Here is a 6,000-nt window from a genome sequence, read left to right on the forward strand (position 1 = left end):
AAATGTTCTTAAAGTACTTTCTTATGGTTCAGTTATCTTAAAATACATTTTTGAACATCAAAACCCATCAATCACAGAACAGAATTTTCAGTTCCTGAATAGATACATCCTAAGGCCTGTAAAAATATAGGCAGAAATGCCCTATTTAGTAAGTATATATCCCCATGGGCAGGACATCACTTCATGAGTGTGATTTGGCAGTTTGATCGAAGCTGCTTTGCAGAAGAAACCTTCCCATAGCACAGATTTGTTTACAGCCTTCATGCAGATCACCAACTTCTTCATGCTTCAGGTATCAGAAATATCATTAAAGTCATTCAACTGCAACACCACTGGACTACCACAGAGAGTAAAGGACACAACATAGGCCATAGCAGACCTCAGCCTTTCTAATGCCAACACTCATCAGACCAGCTTTGGGGTCAGGGAGGAACATGGAGACTGAAGCACTGAGGGAGCTACAGGAGATGGTGACCATGAAAAGAGCATCAGAGAGACAAGGAATAACTCGCCTGCAGTGTCTGAGACCCAAGAAGTCTGATTTCTTCTTTACACAAATTCCAAATCATAACATCATGTCATTCTAGGCCCTTGGTTACAAGAACAGCATAATGTTCCATGTTATAGTTACACCATTTAGAAATAGTTTACAGAAGTAATTAGCAATGATTTTGAGACCAGTTTCTGCTTCAGTCCTTCTGACATGCATTGGCAAATGCCTCTGGCACTCAGAGAGTTTTGCAAGTGCAGCATTAAAGCTTTTATACCTCCTGTCACTAGTTATCACAGCTCTGTGGGATGACTTTTTTGCAAATGGAAAGTAAGGGGCTGGATTCTGTTTACCAGTCCAGTAACGTAGTACCACAGATTCAAGATGGCTCTAGCCTTGAGCATGTTGTAAGACGCACGTTGGAGATCCTAATATTGCTGTTTTTCCACAAGAAAACCTTAAGCCTATCTTCTTGAAGAATATTATATAAAGACTAGGGTGCACTGACAATTTTTGTTTTTTCTATTGCAGATAGTAATGAAATGATGGGGACTTGAATTAAACTAGAGAAGGTAGGGAAATGGTAACAGAGAGAAGGGAAACAGAAAGGAAAGAGGACAAAAGAGTTTAGTGAATGCAGATACTGCTATGCTCACCATCACAGAACAAGTGTTTTATCTATCTTTGAGAACAGATGAAGGCAGTAGAAACAGCAGGGAGATGAAAGAGGCAGACTCGGCACGTGTGTACTTGGAGGTATGGAACTGGCTGAGAAAAGCTGAGTCTGGTGTCCTCTGGGCTCAGAGCTGTTGCTCTCTGCTCTCCCTTGCATGCTGGTCTTATAGTAAAGCAGGGTTGAGTGTGTAAAGGCTTAGTAAGGCAGAGGCTGCACTCAGTTTAGAGACCCTGCACATGAAAGGACTCCCAGCAGTCTTTCCTGGAAAAGAAAAGCAAGCTAAACTTCAAACCAGGAGACTTGAAAGATTATGAAATCTTATATTTTGAAAACAGCAGAACAAAAAATTTCAACTGTTCTCCAGAAAATAATCCCTTTTTTCTTTTATCAGGAATTATATAAAATCGTAATTACTCAGACTAAAAATATAATTTTGGTGATCAAACTCTTTGTTTAATGTAATCCAGTTTTTTCTGGTACCTATTACTGTAGTGCTCAAGAAATGAGATGTCAGTATATGCCAACAGATACTGAATAGAGAAAATTCATTATTTGGGACTCAATGATTTTTAATGTGGTTCCTCAGGTCTGTAGGAATAGAAAAGCCCATAACCCTAAATTATTATTGTGCATAAGAGAGAAAGCTAGAAGAGACTCCCTATTACTTTCTGCACTGGGCCTCTGAGAAGAGCCTGAGAAAACACACAAACTTCCACAAAAGTGAGGGTTAAAACTCCCCCTGATTGCAGATGTTTATTAATGGGCTCTAAGGGGAAAAGAACACATGACAGAAAAGCCAAATAAACTAAGAGTGAGTGGAGAGCCCTATTAGCAGATCCCGAGAGATTTTGCAAACCTAGAAGGAAGAGAAAACAAAGCAAGTGCTGTGTATACATTCAGCATGCAGTGGGTATGGCTGTGGCTCTCTTGGGAGGCTCATCTACACTGTGGGATTGAACCTGCTACAAGGTTCAGAAGTTCAGAAGCCCCCAGATGTTTCCTCAGAGCAATAGTGTTGCTCTGAGTCGCTGCATATCGACCAAAGAGACTCAAAATGTCTGTTCAGATTTGACATCCAGCCTTCAAAGACTGAAGAGCAAGGAGCTCTTCAGTAACCAGAGCAAGGAGAACACAAAAAACTCTATGCCAAAATACAAAGATACAAAACTGATCCATGTAGAACAGTGACACATATCAATGTAGTCACATCTGGTAGATGTGGTTGGTTTAGGATAAGTGAAAATGTGTTCTATGCAGCAATGTTTCATAAAAGAATTCATGTATACGATACCTCCTAACCACTTGTTATTAATATTTATTTATAGTGTCATATCAATATAAGTTTGAATTTAATCTTCCGGCTAAAACTTTGAAAGAAACTTATGAAAATGTATATATTATTTGAAAATAACTTTAGACATTATTTTCATGGTACAAGTTGCAAAAGCTGCTGGATAAAAAAATAAAGATAATTTAGTTAGAAGCAGCAAATAAATAATAGATGCTTAGCATAGAAGAAGACTGCTCTTCCTCTCTCAGACATGCTGGCCAAATGTAGAAAAGTAAACCCTAAGGAGACTAGGTCATAATTAATTTGGCTGTCAAGGGAGAATATTAAACGATGAAATCACATTTTCACCTTCATAATGAAATGCAGGAGAGTTATTTACTTTGCATGTATAAATAACACATTTATTGTTCTACTTCAACTTTTCTTCAGAGCACCTCCAAGAAGGTTTCCATAGAAACCTAAGAAGAAAAGCAAAGAGGAACAAAATTTTGTGCAGTTTATATTGATTTCAAAGACTCTGCACTTACACCAGCAATGTGTGTTCTGAATCCATTTTTATCAACTGAAAATCTCAGTGTTACAATTGATGAAAATAGCAATTTTGATTTACCACAGTTATCAAAACACTGTTTGCAGTTCAGTCTATCACCTACCCAATTACTGCATTGTAGAACATCAAAGATGAGCAATTTTTAAAGCAACTGTAACGAGCTCCATCAAGCCTAAAACTGCTTTGGAACAGGTATGGGCCTGTAGACCATATATTAAGTCTTTAAAGAGGCTTCAGGTATGAGTCTCTTCAATTGCTTAAATTGCCTTGTAATGGTGATTAATCATTAACATGATTTCTCCAGAGAGCCTGACCTCTGTTTATTACAAAGGATGTGATTTGGCCACTTGCTGAGGATGATGCCAAGTGTCTGACAGCACCAGGCCACATGATTTTTTGCAGCTTTAATGAATGACGTGATTTCTTTCCCTGGCATTTTTTTTTTTTTTTTTTTTTTTGTCTCTCACATTTGAAGATCTTTTTAACCAAAGCCAGAAAACAAGGAAACATAAAATCAACACCATTTTTAAAATTCCCATAGGCTTCAAAGATGCAGTCCATTTCCTGCATGCAGTTAATTATTACTTATTACTGTTGCTCACTTCTGACTCTTTTACACATGCCTGAAACCATTTTAGGAGAACCAGTCCAGCAACAAATGAGTATTGTATTGTGAGCAGAAGCCTCATGCTAAAATGCCTGAAAGATTGTATGTCTGAGCTTACAAGAGCACATAAGAAACTTCACTCAGGAACCCCAGTCTCTTTTCTCCAGAAAACTGCAAATTATCAAACCTTTTAGGATTCCAGTTCAGTACAATTTTTTCCTGCTTACAGAGAACTGAAACTTGGTGACCTCTTGCAGTATTTACCCTAGATGCCAGTTGTTGAAAGTCAAAGCTGTCTCTGTGGTATGAACCTAGGTTTTGCTTTCATACAGCTCAAGCTTTGCTATTCACAAAACCAGAATACAAATAAGCCTATTGCAATACTACACTAAAGGAATAAATTACTTCAGTTTTGTTGTAAATAATCCATTACTTCCACTGCCTTATCAGTTCTGGAGTACAAATACAGCTCTGCACACTTTTACAGACAGATTGAGTGAACATGAAATTATATGTTCCCTTTTTATTCAGAGTGATCAGTAAAGACAATCTGTGAACTGATGCTTTTGCTCTTATTCTTTTTTATCATAGTCGCTTTAGATATGGCAGTTTTTTTCTCTATTATGCTTTAATCAAAGGCTTTTTTTCAGGACATTCCAAGGATGACAAAACCCTCGCTGAAAAGAAAACATTGGGAACTAAACCTTCTCAAATACCAAGGTACAGGCAACAATAAAAAAAAAATGGAAGCATAGCAAGCCACAGCACAATTTCTTGAGGACTTTCAAACTTGATTTCCAAATGATAAGCTCATTCTAAGATCATGTATCACATTGCTTTCCTAGTGGAGTGGTTTCAGATTTCCTTATATTACAGACCTTTATTTTTAGGTCAGGTCTGCTAATGAGCTCAAAGTTAAAAAAAATCCCCCTAATGAAATGATGTAAGAGGTATGAGCTCTAAATTTGTGCCCAAGAATGGGTAACGATTTTGGCACTTGAATGACAGCCAGAACAGGCCAAATTTCTGTTCCTGCCATTTTAAAAAAAGAAACATATTGGCCTATCTTTCCTCATCCTCCGATAGTGAAATGTAAAAATAGAACTCTGCACTCCAAAGGGCTCCAAGGGCTCCTTTTATTAATGTGAAAAATCCATCATTTATAGCTCTGCAGCATGAATAGGTTTGGAAGACATTTAATCACTAGTGAAAATGCCACAACCCCTACCCCACTCCTGCTGAAGTATATATAGCTCACAGCTATTCATCTGTGCTTGTTGGGAACTGCTCGAGCCTTCCATATATTCTCCATAGTGAATGAGAGCAAAGGAACACGGAGTGAGAACTGCTCGGCCAAATACAACTTGCACTGAAAATACATACATTACCTTTTTGAAGGGTAGGTAAATGCTTTCTAAATAAAATATATTTTAGCCAAGTACTTTCCGGTGACGTGCAGATCACATTTTTGACACCTGTTACACTTCTTGGCTTGATATGTCACAAATGGGAAAGCAGCTATAAGAAAATCTGTCTTAGTATTAATAATGGGGAGGCTTTTACCTTAAGGACTGATCTGTTTTAAATGTCAGACCCTTCCACAATAAGATTTGAAGATTCTGATTAGTTTTCTGCTTTCCAGCTACACATTGAAGAAGAGAGAAAAGGTTTGGTTGTGAAAATTATCTTATTTTAAATGTTCTACATGTTACTAGAGGGAGCATAAATAAATTAATCTACCTTTTTATCTGTATACTGTCTTTCAGCAAGAAGCAGGAAAGCAGAAAACCCACATGAGTGCAATATTGTGTGATAGGTATTTATTTGGTAGAAAAATGCCTATATATAATTTCTACCTAGTTTGCTCTGTTACTTGCATTAATAAATGTCACTTTGATTTCAGATGCAGAAAATGGGCATAGGTATTGGCTGATGTACCCTATCTTCTCTTCCCATGTTTATTCAGTGTGGGGAACCTGAGAATGGAAGGTGCCCCTTGCTGGCTCTCAAGGTAGAACAACACAACCACCTCAGCTTGTTCTTTACACGCATCTGCTTAACGAGCCACAAACACATCATCTGCAATGTACATAATTCAGACTATTTGCAGATGAGTTTTCACTGACTTCATCAGAGGAAGAAGACAGCATGTTCCACAGGGTATAATAGAACTCTGACAAATCTAGAGGCAAGGATAATGAAGAATGTCCCTGAATCTGACAGTCATTCATTCCTTTGTTGTCTCCCTGGTATGTCAAGAACACTCAGGAAAAGAAGATAAAGTAACCAAAAGGTGTCATTGTAAAGGAAATTATGTAGATCAGCTCTACTAATCAGATAGATTTGACTCAGAAACAAAGGTGGTATAACTTGGTTTCAATAATTA

This window comes from Heliangelus exortis, chromosome 9 (assembly GCF_036169615.1).
Source record: "Heliangelus exortis chromosome 9, bHelExo1.hap1, whole genome shotgun sequence".
In the NCBI taxonomy this organism is placed as follows: domain Eukaryota; kingdom Metazoa; phylum Chordata; class Aves; order Apodiformes; family Trochilidae; genus Heliangelus; species Heliangelus exortis.